This window comes from Barbus barbus (assembly GCF_936440315.1).
Source record: "Barbus barbus genome assembly, chromosome: 7".
NCBI classification, from domain to species: Eukaryota; Metazoa; Chordata; class Actinopteri; order Cypriniformes; family Cyprinidae; genus Barbus; species Barbus barbus.
The window spans coordinates 14,475,251-14,493,093 of record NC_136735.1 but is presented as its reverse complement, the minus strand read 5'-3'; positions in this window follow the sequence as shown (position 1 = coordinate 14,493,093).

Below are 17,843 nucleotides of genomic sequence, written 5' to 3'. Positions count from 1 at the left end.
GTTGCTCAGGTTTTGGAATTCTCTTTCATTCTTTCATTATTATTATTACATTTTTTCCCTTTACACTCAGCCATAAGTATGTTGCCTCTCCTATAGCCTTCAATGCCTGGACACAGACCATTTTCCATGTTGAAATTTGAGAGAAACTCATTTATTAATGAGGCTTCAACCTCACCACTCTTGTTTGCTGCATATTATCAGCAGACATCTTCACCTCTCCTTTCAGTCACCCTCACCACATTTTTCACCTTCATCTACCACCCAAACCACATGCCTGACCTAAAATGCTCTTTGGAGAACTTTGGATCGCTGTGTAATACCCATGATGTCACATGTCAGCCCGGCACCACCACTAGCATATGCACAGATGCAGCTGCTTGAAGAGAAGGTTAGCAATTAGGAGCAAATGGTGAGGCACTTTAATGGGAATCTGCATTATCCCTGACAAAAACTGCAGTAATTGGGGGTAATTAGTTCAATGAAATTTGGATCAATAAATATTGCACAGATTTGAATGCAGGGCTCCAAGAGCAGATGGTATGCCCAGGCATGCACATGGTGCAGCTGGGTGTTGAAGCCGCAACCTTTCCTTGCGCGAAAGGAGCCGTATATTTAGCGTGCAAAGCGATGAGCTTCTTGCTTTACAAAGGAACAAAGGAATTAATCGGTGGGACCTGATCTACTTCCACCTGTAGTAAAATTAACACATTAACGGAGACATCATTTAATCAGATTGCCAAATAAAACACAAACAAGCAAAGCCATTCGACTTCAAGAATGTAGTTAGCTGCCTCAAAACCTCCCACTGCGAATGATTCAGAAGAGCCTTCTTTGCTCGACAAGTTAATAATATATTGCAATTTGTTAATTAAGGGCAAAATGCATGGGAGTTTGGGTGTTTTCCCAACACAAATTAATCATTGAAATGAACAGAGAGAGGCCTCATGCTCGTTTGCGCCAGCCATAATGAAATAAAGGAGGCCTGCTGTTTGATGGGCTGTTTTGGGAGAGCGAGCCGTGTCTGTGCCGAAAGAAGAAATCAATAGCTGGGTGGGCGGTGATGCCCTGACTCCTCTGTCAAGCGCTCCACACGCTGTATCCTTTCACGTGAGCTGGGTTTCTACTCTACACCTCCCATCTGTTTTGGGCGTGATAATACTTCTTTTTCTAGCATCTGAATGTGTCCTCCGGTGCCAGCGATTCATGAGAACTGGACACATCATAGCAGCACATCTCACTAACAGGGAATAGCGTTGAGGATTCAGACTCATTATAGATAGTGAATGTTCCTTTTCCACTTCTTTCGTAAGGTCCATCTCTTTCTTCTCTTACATAGAGAGAGGGAGAGAAAGAGGGTGCGAGAGAGAGATTTTCAAAGTGGGAGTGATGCGAGGCCCATGCTGGGTTAGCCAGCAGGAGGCGGTCTCTGAGCTCGCAGCCAGTGAGAACTGATAAACACTTCTCAAAGACTGTTTTTGTCCAGACCAAACTTTTGGGTTTCAGGAATAAGAGAAAGGGAGAGAGAAAATGACAGAAGAAAGAGAAAACGTCCTCTGTGGTAAAGAAAGCACTAATGACAGTCAGGCAAGTGAGTGCTCATGAGGATTCATAGTGAAAAACACAACGTGATTCCACACCTCATCTTGAGTCTGTTTTATGTGTCTTCTCAATGGCCATATGAAAAACACTACAAGCAAAGAAACAAGGCACTTTGCGTTTTGCCTGTGCCACGTCCCTGCTGACAGATTTTAAATTTTAAATATTAAAGATTAGTTCTTAAAAATCTCTATTTGTTTATCAATATTATTGAACTATTGAAATCTTTGTTTTTGAGTTAGATTTTTGGATGGAATAAATACGATTTGTATGGGGTAACACTGAATTAAAGTCTGTCAAATTTTGCTTTATATGCTTGCTTATATATAATGCATGATTTTCAGTCAGTAATGACCTACATTTTGGTTTGTCTGTCATGTGAAATGTATATCGTTAGAGGACTTCAGTTATACATTAGAATTCCAGATTTTGTTTTGTTTTTTTGTTTTTTTTAAAGGTATATTATGCTCATTAAGTGCACATTTATTTGATTAAAATGCAGCAAAAACAATAATGTTATGCAATATTATTGCAATTTTAAATTACTTTATTGTATTTTAATATATTTTAATAATATGTCATTTATTCCTGTGGCAAAGCTCAAAGTTCAAATGAATAGCATTTATTTGAAATATAAATCTTTTGTAACACAATGAAACATTTATTAATCTGTCATTTTATGAAAAAAGGCACAACATTCCTCAACATTTCTTCCCTTGTGGTCTATGGAAGAATGTTATACTTGAACTGATACTAATAATTATTTCCATGTTATAGTTGAAAACTGATAAATGGGCAATATTAATTATTACTATTTTTTTAAAGATTAGCTTTGCGTTTTCATTTTTATTCCTCCAGTTCCTTTTTTCTCTTTCTCCTCAGCTCTATTTGTACTTCTGGAATTCTTCCTTGACCGTCTGACCTATCGGTGCTCTCCCTTCATCAGAGACTATGCTAGGCTTTTTTGTACTTGTGGCTTTGCCTTGTAGCAGGCCCAGTAGGCAGACCCTCTGTTCACACTCTCCCCTTCTTTCTCCTTTTAAATGAGACACCTGACCTGCTCCATGTCCCTTAGTGGAGAGAGAGCATGTGCCGACCTCAGAGAATCACTAAAGCACCTGACATTTCATCTGCAGAAGTGTCAGGTGCTTTTATTCAAAGTGTCCAGCTTTTGAGTGTACAGTAAACCATGGCTCAAACCCCCATGTTTAAAGCACAGCTTATGTTGAGATCTGATTTTTCACTTTGTGAATACAGCCTCTTTCTGACCAGAACTGATGAGAAAAGAAGTTACAGTAGCCAGCATCTGCCGATGGCCCAGATTCGATTAATTTTGTTCTCTGTATAGCTATAATTACCTTAACAGACAAGAACAGGAAAACAGTGCCACTCCAATCCTTGACAAAGACGTAAGCTGCAAGCTCACGTTGACAGGGGCCAATATCACTGGAGTGAGTTTCTTCAGCGTGCGGCTTATTTAATGCCCAAGCCCAATCAATTTTATTGATCAGAGCAGGAATCTTTCTTTATCATATGGGCTGTTTACACATACCCAATTACACTGCCGTTTGTCATAAATTTGCAGCTAGTTAATGATGGCCTCCTGTCATACTTTTACAGGGCATTGATTAAAACATTACAGCTCTAATTGAGTATGTGAATCGATCGACTCTTTGTCCTCTGAAGCCACAGCTCATCCAGGAAGAAAAAGGAGTGCTTTCTCATCCTGTCTCTCTTTCTCTCTCACACTTTCTGTAGCAGTGTTGTTTGTCCAAAACCTTTGGATTAGGGCTGTAGAGAGATGAAGAAATATTAAGGATGAGGAGAGAAGAGGGCGTGTCTGTGCGATTCACCAAAATAAATCATTGGTTTTCTTTTGTTCACTTACAATACCAGATCAGTATTTGGACACACTTGACTGAATGCATGTTTCTCATGATGTTTCTTTGAATACAAAAGTTACAAAACTAGCATTTTAATTTTAATTGTTGGAACAGATAGTGAAGGGAAAGCAGCCAACAAGTGCTCAGCATAATGCGTATGGAAACTCCTTCAATACTATTTACAAAGCATCCCATAATGCTCCTCTTGAAGTTTGTTTGAGAGAATGCCCAGATTTAGCAGAGCTAGAATCTAGGCAATGGATTGATACTTTGAAGAAGCTAAAATAAGGTTGTTCTGATTTTATATATTGTTTTTCATATAATCCTCATATTTAATAGTTTTAAAGACTATAATATTATTTGAAAATGTGGATCCTTGAAGAATAATTATATATTTTATTTGGCATGTCCAAATATTTGGCTGCTAATTTAAAAACCTATGCAATTAATAATAATGCAACAATTAATGCAGGTTTTCCTTGGAAATGAAAGATGCAAACTCCTATGTTAAAGGATTTACATAAACGTTATGCGGGCTAAGCAGGGTTGGTTAGAAGCATGTCATTCTCCCAGACTCGCTGTGTTAAGCAGCTGCTCATCCCAGCACTCCATGGGCCACCAATTACAGACACCGAGGGCTGGACACCTGCAGCTTTTATGGCTGCCTTTCAATTAAGAGCTGATTTAGGCCAGCAATAACCCTGTTACTCTCTTTCCAATGTACATAACTGCCTCAATTAAATAATTAAGGGGCAGGGGGATGTCTGAAACATCCTAGACATTACCTTATGTCTCCTGTGACCAGCTGTGGGCATCACCAGTGTCTACGGTATCTATAAGCCATACATTTGAATGCAGCTAAATGTGACTGCTCAGGTCTGTGGATTGCTAGTCTTTCCCTTCCTGGGGACTACATTCAGTGACAGTTTGCTATTGTGTGCATAAACACAACATGGTTCTTTGGTGAACACACAGGTTATTAGGTTCTTTAGTACTTTACTTTTGTTACCTGAAAATGAATCTACAGGCAGCCATTCAGATTGTGTAAGTGCTTTTAAAAATTACCAGTTGAAAACTGGAAAATAATGTGTATAATGATAGATAATTTCTGTCGATTTTGTTGATTATGCTTTATTCATCTTTATAACTTGCATGACCTCAAGGTTAAGAGAATCGAATTGCAGTAGGTCATTTAGATGAGGCCGGAAAGTGAGGATACCATGGTCTGAAAGTTCTTAGCCTTCTTTTTTTTAAGATTTTTTTTTTATGCATTTTATTTGGATAGGACAGTAGGTTGCACTGTTAGACATTTCAAAGGTGTTTTGTAGAAACTTACTGTTGCCAGTAAGTTACTGTAATTAAGATTTACACTAGCAAACTGTATTTGAATTACAGTTGCAAACTGTACTGTTTTACAGTAAATTACTGTAAATAAAAATCAGTATACTGCTGTAATTCATTTTAATATAGATTTCATTAGATTTGATTATTTTTATATAGAATTCATTTTATTTTTACTCTACAAAAGTGGTATTATTGGCATTCAATTAAAAGACACAATAATTACAAAATATCAATTTCTTGCATGTATAACACTTAAAAATACAGTCTTCCAATGCTGAAACAGTGCATCGTCACCATTTCTCCTGTCTTAGGACGTCTTGCAGTGCATTATATTGTGTCCTCTGGATTTACTATTTCTTAACACTTCATTGCAGTTGCCTTTAAAACACAAATACAAAATAATATATATAAAAAATGCAGTAAATCTTAAATTACATTAAAAACTATAACAAACTAATTATAAAACTAGAAAAGGCAGCTAGCCATAAAACTTGTTTAACTTAGCTGACATAGCCTACAAGTTTATTTTCTCAATAGGCTACTGGCCAACATTATCTACTAACACCTGAACAAAATTTCACATTAGTTAACCTAATGTTAATATAAGATAAGCGTTGCTCGTTAAAAGTCGTTTGAAACGACAGCGCAGTTTACCATAGTAAAGTTTGCTACCGCCATGTTGACGGGTAAATGTTACTAACATTAGGTAAAATCTGACACAAATGCAGAGACACACGTACATATATTTTTACCTCGCTTGCAGGTCTTATTCTCTCGTAAGGTACATCGACACACAGCGCAGATGTTCTCCGGAGCTCTCCTACTCTTGCGGGTTCCCGTGTATTCCTTCCTTTGAGTGCCGTGGGACGACTCGATAAAAACCATATAGAGCCCATTATATATACTATCTACAGTGGATGTGGACAGTAAAGTGATGCCCCAGTATATTTCTGACATACAGATGTACTCCAAGAGCTCGCGCTGTTTCTGACATGAAGGACAAACTGATTTTCCAACCATTAGAGCGATGTAACATATCCAGTGTAGTCAGTACCAAGCTGTTGCGGTGTTATGGACACGGTGTAGGCCAAATCGTGTCAATCCAAATGTAATAAATGAGGAAAATAAAACAACCTCAATAGAATGGCGCCAAAGAGGCCTTTACAGCAAATACAGTAGTATACAGCAATTTAAAAAAATACAGTTAGTCTCTGTATGTGGGGTCTGATGTCACAGAAAATTCCCATGATGCAAAGGGTATTACAGTTATTTACTGTAAAAGGAATTTGCAGTATTATACTGGGTGATTTACAGTAAATAACTAGAAATTACAGAAATGTCTAACACTGTGGCAGCAAGCTTAGTGGATGAGCGAAAGGGGGGTGGGATCGGTAAAGGTCTGAGAGCGGGGACTCCAACTCAGGATGCCTGAAGCAAGGCGGTGCACTACCCACAAGGCCATTGGCTCTCACAGTTCTTAGCCTTCTAAATCTAGGGAGAACGAACCCCTGCTTACTTCACATCCTGAACCCTTTAGGCTTTGCTTCACATTTTACAACTTTCATAAAATATTTCATTTGATGAGCAAATGCTCTACAGAGTGGTGAAGAGTGCACTGGGGATGTATGGGTAAGAAATTGATCTAATTATCTCATCAGACCTCAGACTTCACAGATATTTATTTGATCAAGCACTAAGGCGAAATGACTGCACATCAGCCAGTAGGAAAACAAATGTTAAGGTCTGCTAATCAAATCAAAATCAATCCGGTTTGCTGAAATCTGCCTCTGTGGCTCATTTCTGGGTGAAGAGCTTCCCTTGAGCTTTCCATCTAACAGAAGTAGGTGAGTCTACTAAATGGGATGCATTTGGATGAATTTATGGGCTTGTTTGCATGTGTACAGGGAATGCCGTGGCTGAGCTATGGATGGACTTAATCTCTATGGGGCCTCCTCTGATCTCCCACAAGCATCTGTCTCACAGGTCTACCTCTCATTAAAACCTCTTCCTATGATTCTAACAAACACGATCATGGTTTGTTATCGCTCCAAAACAGGAAAAGTGGAAGGTACTTAATTGTGACACGGATATTTGTGACCCAGGATATCTTCAATTATTTAGGCAGGTCCTTAAGAAAGAGATTTTTCTTCTTCTCTCCTTCCTTCTCTCTCTATTTTCAGGGTCCCCCTCTTCTCCCCTTCCCATTAAAAAGTAAAGAATAGAGAATAGATTTGGCTGCAGCATCCTGGTGAGATGAAAGTCCAATTATCTCCACAAATGAAAGGAGAAGCCTTAATTAGGACTGAACCAAATCTGCGTGAGGGGAATGTGTGCATCCATAGAGATGGACAGCCAGGCAGTCTCCTTAGTGACTGGAGGCAAAAAGAACGAGGGAGAACCGGAAAGGAGGGTACGGGAGAAGGAGATGGAATGATCCCCGCTCGGTGCTGGCCGAGTGACTGGTCGGTGACTTGAACGCAAGTTGCTTGAACTCGGTTGCTGAGGCCCTGAGATTACCCAAAGTAACGCATCCCCTATTTCCAGCATTAGCATTTCCAGCATTAACTTTGATCTGTGCTCTGCCAGCAGGGGGCTGCTAACAAAACAAGCTTTTAATGTTCTCCCGGCTACACGCTCTATCTCCCCTCTCCAGCCTTTAGCGCTCTTCACCAGCTTCATAATGCATAGCAAATTACTGTGTTGCCCAACTGTATTGTGCAAGAGCACGTTTGTTTCACGACCAGAAGGTATTCTGGTCACTCTACTAACTGAGAGGCACAAAGAAAGCGAGAGAGGATTTCATTATCGCTGAAACCTCCATCCAACAGCTTTCATACAGCACTTTTCACAGCAGCCTGCACGATACCTCTCACCACCAGCCATTTTCTCCACCTCTGAGGCTGTACAAAACAATTCTCTTCCCATACTCCAGGGGAAAATCACACCTCCGTAATTAAATTTACTCTCTCATATCCGCTTCATATATAGTAGATGACCTGTATGACAGTCAATCCTTCCCAGATGTCTATACATTAGTGGTTATGAAGTATTTTTTTGTGGAACAGTAGTGCAGTTTTGAACTGCGTAATCATCTCGTTTCACCACTCATAGACTGCCATTTTGTTCTCATATGTGACGGACAGTCAGGGGACGGATAGGAATGTAGCATGCCTTCCATCCCAAGCAGAGGATTAAGGCAAACCCCCGAGCTTACCTGTGGCTTTCAAATGCGTCTCTAATATCAAACAGCCCGCAGTCTTGCTGCATCTGAATAATACAGGCCTGCTGCCTTTGCAACACTGCGGTTTATTGTGTAGTCACTTGTCGCAGCTGAAGAGTCACCGATATTCGGCAGCCAGTAAATAGAAAGGCAGATATGGAAGGATGCTCCTTTACCATATCAGATAAACGGTTTGTTGATGTGTCACTTCAGAGAAATTAATGCTGCAAAGTGCCAACCTGCAAGGAAACATGTCGCTTGGAGTATTTATATCAGTTGATTTCAGTTTAGCACCCTGCTTTTGAATGAACGTTTTGAAGTCAACATTAGTAACACTTTACAATATGGTTCCTTGTTAACATTATTTAACTAGATTAGTTAATGTGCTTAAAAAACATTTATTATTCTTAGTTATTCTTAGTATTATTAATGGACTCAATATAACATGTACTAACAATTACTGGTTATATTTTTTAACAAAGATTAACAAATACTGTAGCAAAGCACTAAAGCACCGTGTTAACTAATGGGACCTTATTGTAAAGTGTTACTGAATCATTTAACGTTTTCTCTCCCCTTAAACCTTTGTAAATGTGGAACATGTATTTATTTATTTATTATTTTTTAAATGTGTTTTAAGGTAAAATCTCCAGAACACATTAATATTAAAATTGTTAACGTGTTAATGTGTTAAATGGAAGTAAATGTTAAATGGAATGAAAATAAACAATAAGACAAAATATTTAATTGTTTTTAAGGAGTGAGATATATGAAGGACTTTATGAATTACATGTTTTCCAATTTTTGTGGGGCCTACATGGACAGTGGGAATTACAATTATTAGACATATTGTTTATGTATATTATTAAATGTCCAGTGCTTCTAAGTGTTACACAATTGTATTGTATAACAATAATAAATAATGATTGAAAAATAGTGATTGAAAGTTGTCAGGAATACAATGAAAGTTTGAATCATTAGGTACAAGGAAGACAAAAAGAACACTATGGAACTGTGGATGAATTCATGGTGAGGTGCAAGGAGAGAAACCACTTTTTTCCCTCTCGCTCCACAGCTTTTTTTGAATGTGACAGCACAATGCCACCTACCGCTGTGACAGTGCATTTTAAAGCGTGCGTGGCATCAATAAATAATGTGCCATGTGTCGGAGTGCAGCGCGTAATCAGCCCCAGTGCGCTGCTGCACCAAAACAACAGCATCCTCTGCTTGATCTGCCATCTAACTAACACACCACTTAAAGGACCACAATTACCTCCAACAATCGGCCCCATAACAGCAGCTGTGTGGCTACCTGCTTCACATGCTGTGTGGCACAGATCCATAATGCGGACAGCCGTTTTGGCTAGCTACATTTGCTAGTTGGAGCTGTTGTCTTGCCTTGAATTTTGTATACCCTTTTTTTCTTACTTTTTGTATTACTTGACATGTAGAGGTGGTTATTCCCCTTTACTTTGTTCAGATGACAGCAAGTCAGTATTTATTGGTTGGTTTGTATCACCTAGAGATATTTCTCTGCATGTGATGTGATACCTGTGCCTTCGGCATCTCCCCTAAATACATGAAAAGGCTGTACTTCTAGTGAAACACAATTCTGTGACAGAAAATCTGATGCTTGGCCTCTAAGAGTATGCCGAAACTTGTGGATGTATTGCAGATGTCAGAACATTTTTAAATGTCGGAGTACATCAATTTGTCTTGATGTAAATCTGAATAGACTCAAAAACAAGCCTATTTAGTGCATCCAACTGCATGTTTATTGTTTTTATTCATATCTGCTGAGTGATTGTCAGAGAACACTTTACTCTCCCTCTCTGTAATATCTTTTATCACTGAATGGAATGCTGCCTTTTCCTCTCTTAAGTGTATTTGTTTGTTGTACAGTATTATGCCAAAAAGTACTTGACATGTACAGCAGGTTACATCACCCTTAAGTTTGTTCACATGACAGCCAGTCAGTACTTACCTATTGTTCTGTATCAACTGAGATGTTTCTCAGCATGTGACGTTATGTAAGTCCCTCTGTCTTCTCCTCTAAGTACATGAAAAGGCTCTATTTTGGGTGCAATACTGTGATGTAGTAGCCTGCGGTGTGCGCTGAATCTTGGATACATTCTTGAGTCAAAACTCAGAACGATTTATAGCGTCAAAACAGCATCATTCCTTTGTGGTGAATCTGAATAGACACTCAAAGTAAATACTGTGTTCAAGTGGCATATTCTGTGAAGCACAGATTCAGTCAGCCTATTTACTCTATCTATCTGCATTTGCATCGTTTATTCATATCTCCAGCGATTGCCGGAGAACGCTTCCTCAAGACACTACCCATCCATCTTGCAGCTATGTCAATATCTTTTCATCACCTGAAGGAAAATTTTCTCTTTATCCCCCAAATATATTTGGTGTTCATATTCCTCTCCTCTATGTCAGATGGTTAAATCTCCGCTTTCAGGCCAAACTTTGCAGCAGAAGAGTTGACGTGAGCATTGGCTTCTCTATCCCTGGAGAAACATTGGCGGCTACAGGCTGTCTGAGCTGTGGATCCAGAGCTGAGGTAGTTCCTGCAGTGGATCCCATGGGTGTGGACACTGGTTAATGGAATTGGTATTTAGACACACATAATGGGCTCAGTCTTAAGGAAGTGCCGTGTTCAAACCGACTCTCATCATCGTCTCTGAGGACCCAGGCTCCGCCGTCTTGTCTTCCTTTCTCATCTCCAGGGCCTTGATCCCGACCTCCGGCTGCATTAAGCTCTTCTTTGAATCTGCTGAGGGGCTGCTCCCATCATCCATTCTCTCTCCTGCTCATCAGCATAACGTCCTTTTTAAAGTAATTAACTTAGATCCAACTGCTGGACAGGTAAAGTCCTTTAAGCTTGTTTTTCTGTTCCTTCTTTTCTTTACTGTAAGCATGTGTTTTATGATTACCCAACACAGTGGAGAAGTTTAATTAGGTCAGATCTCGAGTCAAAGACCTTCTGGGGTCACAGTGAGCTCGTCTACATATTATTTATCCATGTATTATCATAGGTCAAAGGGCCAATTAAATCAAAGGTGATTTGGCTTACATAGCGTTGGGAGGTGGAAGTCAGTGGGCTGCCCCTGGTTCCTGCTTTTTGCTCATCCAGGATCATTAGCGAGTGGACGGCTCGTTGCAGATCAGGCTGCTGGAATGCAGGGGGTCAAGCTGCTTTATGCCATACTCACAGCGGGATTTTCCCTCATCCAGGCCTCACACCGAACCCCTGCGTGGCTTATTTGTGTTCAAACATGCAAACGATGAATTACTAATTCTAAAACCATGCCCAGTTTGATGCAAGTTTGCTCATACATAATTTTAAACAAGCGGCGCATGTATGGCCTTGAAAACAGCTGTTCTGCAACAAGTGCTAACGAACGCAGAGATTTAGAGCATGTGCATGATGCTTTTTTACATTAACATGTATGTCCTCCTTTCAATTTGTGATGTGATCCACCCTCCGTGCTCTACAACTGCCACTATTATGATCATTGAAATGTAAAGGTGAAGAAATCCCTTCATTTCGGAGACGGAGCGAGAGGGTTACCACAGGTCATTATCCCCATCCACTAAACAGTGGATCACTTCAAACGGCCGTCCGAGCTCTCGCCCGATATCCCTCTGTGTGACTTTCAAAACGCTGAATCCTCACAAGTGCACAAAGCAATATGAACACCCACACAGATCCCAGTGTTTTTTCTTCTAATGAGCATCAGCGTATCAACTAAATGCGAGAGTGAATCAAAAGTACAACATTAGAGTTTGCCGTCTCTTGCTATTTCTTCTCTGTCTGACCTCCCTTTTTAAGCTTTTCACAACTGTATGGGACTTGAGTTTCTCATTAATGGTCAAAACTTTCGGCATCCCACGGCTCCTACAGCTTGTATTGAGACTATTTGTAGTTGCAGACTCTACCATATTTAATTCAGTATATTTGTCCATTCAATGAGTGCTACTCATTACTGAATGGGACTACGATGCGTTTGAAAATAATCCTCGAGATGGAAAACGCCAGAAATTGAAGACAAGAGCAAAAACAAGCAGGCAGACAGCGCTGAATCAATTTTATTGATGATGTGCTTATAGCTCTGCGACCGTATTTAGCCACATGTATTCGGCCTTGCTGTTTTGGCTACATGATGCTTTCATCAATAGCACTCGGAGGGCTGCACTATGTTTACAGTAAATGAGAAATCTCCAAGTTTTTCTGTTTCAGGTTTTTTTTTTTTTTTCCTCTGCTGGTTAACCTTTCCACCAAGCAGCTATTAGATTCTTTATTGTCAATGAGGTTCTTAATGTCCCTGAAGTCAAAAACTGATGATGAAGCAGCAGGACTGAGCCGTTAATCTAAAGTGTTTTTTTTTTTTTTTTTTGTAGAAAGTTTGGCACATTTGAAAATATTTTAGATTGAAGATTTTTTTGGGGGGTGTCCTAATGTAGCATTAATCACAATATCCTTTTACATGAAGTAGGGGCCATAATTTCCATTGTTCTCAACACTTATTCTCACATAGTTCCTTAGACATGAGATGGAGGCGTTGTAGTATGTACTGTTTGCTAATGAAAATGTGACCTAAGAGAGCAAGTCGGACAAACAATAAGAAATGTCTAAAGGGATTTGAGTGTATTTTCTGCTTCCTTTATGCTTAATGGAGACTGTTGTAGCAATAAAAAATAACCCACCAGAAATTAAAGTTAATATTACAGAATGTTTTGCTGTATATATCACTATCTGTCAATATTTTTGCTGATACAGTCGGATTTCACAACTAAATATTAAAGACACAAAGGAAAATAGTTAGCTGAGGCTTCCCAAGGTGACTTCTAGACTTATATCTTACTTTGTTGGGGACATCTGTGGCAACAAATTTGTGTCACTAATAATTTATGCTACACAACTGTCTGTGCATGATTTATTCAGGACAGGGATTAATTAATACATTCAATCAATGAAGCTAATTAAGAACACAGTGGGAGCTTTGCACAGCCACAACAGCCAGCATGACCAGGCAGAGCTGCTGTATGAGGTGTGTGTGTGTGTTTGTGTGTGTGTGTGTGTGTGTGTGCGTGTGCATGTACGTGTACGAGGGAGGAAAGAAGAGAAAATGGTGAGCATTTTAATTTTGATTGCCCCCTCCAGCACATACACACTTCACAAATAAAGGGGTCATGGGCGTGTTGAAGAGGAGAGTGGACAGGCCTCAGATCAAGCACCGGTGTTTCGCTTGGCAGCTTCACTCAGCACTGTCACTTCTACCCATTTATCACTAGGAATGTCATCCTCCCTCTCTCAGTTTTCCTTACTCTCTGCTCTTGCTCTCTACACCCCTCCTTTTTTGCTCCATACCCACACTGTCTCCATCCACAGGGACACGCTGACACTTAAGCACACACAAAAAATGTGTGACATTGTGCTAGTCGTCTCAACGGAGAGCCTTTTCCCAAGCAGCCCAAGCTCCGGCAGGTCGCTCAGAAAAGACGATAACGAAGAAACAAAGAATCAGAAAAAAGTAGTTCCCCTCCTGTCACTAAAGTGGAACTTTTTTTCACACTCACTTGCACTGTGAAAATGGCACACTGAAGCTGCTTCTGTCCCTCCCTGCCTCTTCCTTTCTTTTTTTCACACTGTCTACAGATGAAGAGGGGAGAATCTGTTGTTCATTTTATGGTGGAGCTATGCTCCTTGCCTTTAATGTTAGCTGTTTTTGGGCTCATAAGCACTAATTGGAAAGTTTGATTAGAGAAGCTGCATGGGTTTTCATGGCCTGCTGAGTGGACTACACAGGAGGAGTTAGTTTGAAGATCAGCTTCACTCAGTCAAACATCCCTCTTTGTATTGCTATCTACGTTTCTTTTTGTGTCCTTTTGTGCTATGTAATCTTCCTGAAAAGGCTATATCTTACCCCAAAATTGAAATTAGAATATATATAGAGATACTATATAAGACTGTTTACTGTTTATGTATTTACTACTACTACTACTACTACTACTATTCATCTATTTATTTATTTGGCATTCATCCCTCCTCCACATTATCATAACTATATTACTTTAAAATTAAATAAATTAAAGGAATTTAACGACAGCAAATTCTACCATTGTGTATACATTCATTTATATATTTGCCTAAGGTTGGCTTTACCTATAAGCCAAATATTCTTTTTTTCTTTTCTCATTTTTTACTTATTTTATTTTGGAGTCTGTTTCTAAACATGTCCTTGGGATGTTTCTTGAGATTCACCACCACATTGCTTTGCTTCTCTATGTAGTACCGTAGTTGATGGCAGTTGTGAAGTGTTGTCTTTTCAACAGTGTTGAAGTGTTGTCTTTTTCGTGATTTTGAGTGATTTGCCACATCAATTTTAGACTTACTACTTACTTTGTTCCAAAACCAACTCTTCGCTTCTCAGAGCTACGAAATGACAATTCGATTGTCTTAGATGACTACGGCATGGTTTTTTTTTTATTCTAAACCCAGACTCTTTGGGATGAGAGATGATGGAGAGCAGTATTTCCACACTAATCTTTTTCCTTCTGGCCCCAAATCCTTTGTCGAAAACCCTGACACTAAGGCATTTAAGCGACTCTCCAATGGAATTCACACCCCTACTGTATGTTCGGCTCTGAAGACAAATGAACAGGCCTTCCTGGCAGTAACTCAAACACCAACACAGACACACACACACACACACACACACACACACATTCATTCTTCCTCCCCACTGTGTCTCCCATTAATGAATAGCTGAGCTTCCCAACAGTTTGCACCAGTTTGCTTCAGGTTAGGATTAGCTTGGTCAGCTCCCTCCCTTCTGCTCCTCCATCCCAGCATCCCTCTTCCTTCCTCCCTCTTTCCTAAGGCCCTCTTTTTGCTTTAAAGGAATTCCCTCCCTGCCTCCTCCACTAAGCTTTTGCCAAACAAGGTTTGCTACCCATGGTTAGGGCCATCCTGAAATTTCCAACCAATGGGATGCTCCCATCCCAATGACGTGATGCCACTGTTTGTGTACAGCATGGCAACAAGCATGTCAAGGCATGACCTATTTTTATTTCGGCTTACTATGAAACATGCCTGTCCCATTCACAAGTGCGCCCACACCCTCCAGCATACTCTTATTTAAACACACCACAAAGAGTTCCAGCAATTTTTCAGCCATATTAAATGTGGGGCTACAAACAGAATAAATAATGTAAGCCTACCGTTACTACAGCCGTTCAATCAAAAACGCTTTGGGAGTGAGTGGTGTATTAAGGGTTATTTGTCAATGGAAGGTGTTGCACACATCTCACGATTACATCTGGTATGTACTGGCCTGTGGAATGACTTTGAATTCCAGCAGCTACAGTAGCTCTAGATTTTAACTATTCACTTGAGTTGCTTGAGGGCATTAATATGAAGTCAGTCATGTAGGTTCGGTTCAAAGAGATCCTTACATCCCTGGTAAGTGGTATGATGTTTTTAAATTAGTCTATAGTCTATTAAAGCTTGAATTTCATTTTGTTGTACATTTCAAGCACCAGGCAGGATAATAGATGCATAGAGTAGCACATTTTCATTTACTATTTGTCAGAATATTCTCTCAGATAAGTGAAAAAAACACAGTAATGCTTTGCAGGTGCCGTCCTAGCATGAGAACGTTACTGTGGCAACCATTCGTGCAATTGTGGCTGGATGTTGGTGTGCGTTTTTTTTTTTTTTTTTTTTTGCCTTACGTTGCTTTCAAGATTTGAACTGACATGCAATCATCTGTGTCTATATCTGATCACTAATGTCTAGTTATAATTCTGAATGAATTCTCGTCAGGTGACCTTTTATGTCAGATGACTTCTTCATGATCACATGATCCATTACAGAAGGGTTACTATCAAAATATGACTTTGTTTCTTCTGAATAAGCATATATTGGAAAATAGCCCATTTTCCATCTTCTCGTCATATATAGTTTGCAAAAAGCAGTACTATATTTGCATTAGGCCATGTTACCTAAACAATACCTGGATATCCTGAGGTTCTGAGGGGTATAACTAGTATACTTTTTTTTATCCTATAAGGCTGCTGCAGCCATCAAAATGTAATGTAAAGAAATGCAGAAGAAATGTAAGCCAAATGGCTTTTTATTTTAATTAATAATTGATACAGGTATCAAGAAAGCTGTTGTTCTTGGTTAAATTGTACTTGATATAATTTACAAAGTATTTATTTGTTTATTTAGTGGTTATTGTACGTTATAGGTAAGAAAATCATGAGTATAAAATGGCAATGGCAACATGACAGCTATGATTTTGTTGAATACTGTAAACTTTTTCTGAACGGTTATGATTTCAGACTTGGCACAAATGTCTGCTTCTTTAGACAGATTTTCAATCTTCGTCATTTCAGCTGTTTTCTACAGATGTGTTGGTGTTTTTTTTTCTTTTTTTTTCTAAGGTGTTAAAAAAGAAAATTGCATGAAGTAGGGAAGGCAAAATAAGATGTGACTTGTAGAATCTTCCAGTTCAGTCAGAAAGAGCGCACAACCTACATGACAAACCATCTAAATGTTGTCACGCAGAAAGCAAAACGGCAAAAAGTCTCTTGTCTTTGCGAGAGTTGAGATTGCTTTTTCTCAGATATTGTATAAGATGAATGGTGAGAGGATTGAAAGTGCAGTAAGTGTGGTTTAAGCAAGCAAATGTTCAACGTCGGTCTCTGGCATTAGGAACTAAATTATCCTAGTCTCTCAATCGCTGGACTCCCATGGTGCAGCACTGAAAGCAGGTGTGCCTTTCTCCCCATGGTGTCCTCATTCTCCTGCCTCAGAAACTCTTTTTAAAAGCACATTTTGAGTAATTTCCCTAAGAGCACTGCTCCTGCCAGCTGTCGGAAATAGCCTGCAAACTGCCAGGCAAATGCTGGCGATGGCACAAATGCTGTTTGATAAACTTTTTGCTTTACCGTTCCAGATCGTTGTCAGTGTTTGTTGTAGCTTTATATTCTATGATGTGATGCCTTCTTTGTAGTGACAAAAACTATTAATAACATTAATAAAATTATATTACTACTGCTGCTACTACTACTACTACTACTATTACTACACTGTAAAAAATTACTGTGATTTTAACGGTAAAAAACTGTGGAAATGCTTCAGTAAAAACCTGTTTAATGGTTAACGGTAAGTTCCTGAAAAAATGTACTGGGAAAAAACGTAAACTGGCGTTCCCAGAATTCCCTGCGTTGCATTTCAAATTTTGTTTGAATTTGATGTTTTTTCTTTGAAATAACTATGCTTCTTCTTAGATTTTTCTTATCAGTTATGTTTATTAGGGTTGTATGTTACATCTAATGTTGTTAAATTAATGTTTATTGCATATTTCAGTTTAATGAGTCTTACCATGGTGTTTAGGGCTTGTGTGAATTAAACTGTGCACCTTCTATATATGTTATTATTTAAAAGCTGCTTGTGATGGGCTTTGGTTCATTATGTGACTTTCTCATCACCACCTGCATTTGGTGGTTATCAGTATATGTCAAAGGTACAAAACAGATTTCAGTACTTCAATAGGTTGGTATATTAACAATATATCAGTTAATGAAATTACGGTATTTAACTGTAAATTTAAGTTAAAACTGTAAAACCTAAAATGTTGTTACCGTATTTTTTTACAGTAGAATTCCTTCAACTGCCAGTTTTTTACCGTATTTTTTTTTGCAGTGACCACTAATGAATTAAAAATAGTGTCCAGTAATGAATTAAAAATAATAATTTTATAATATTGCTATGATTT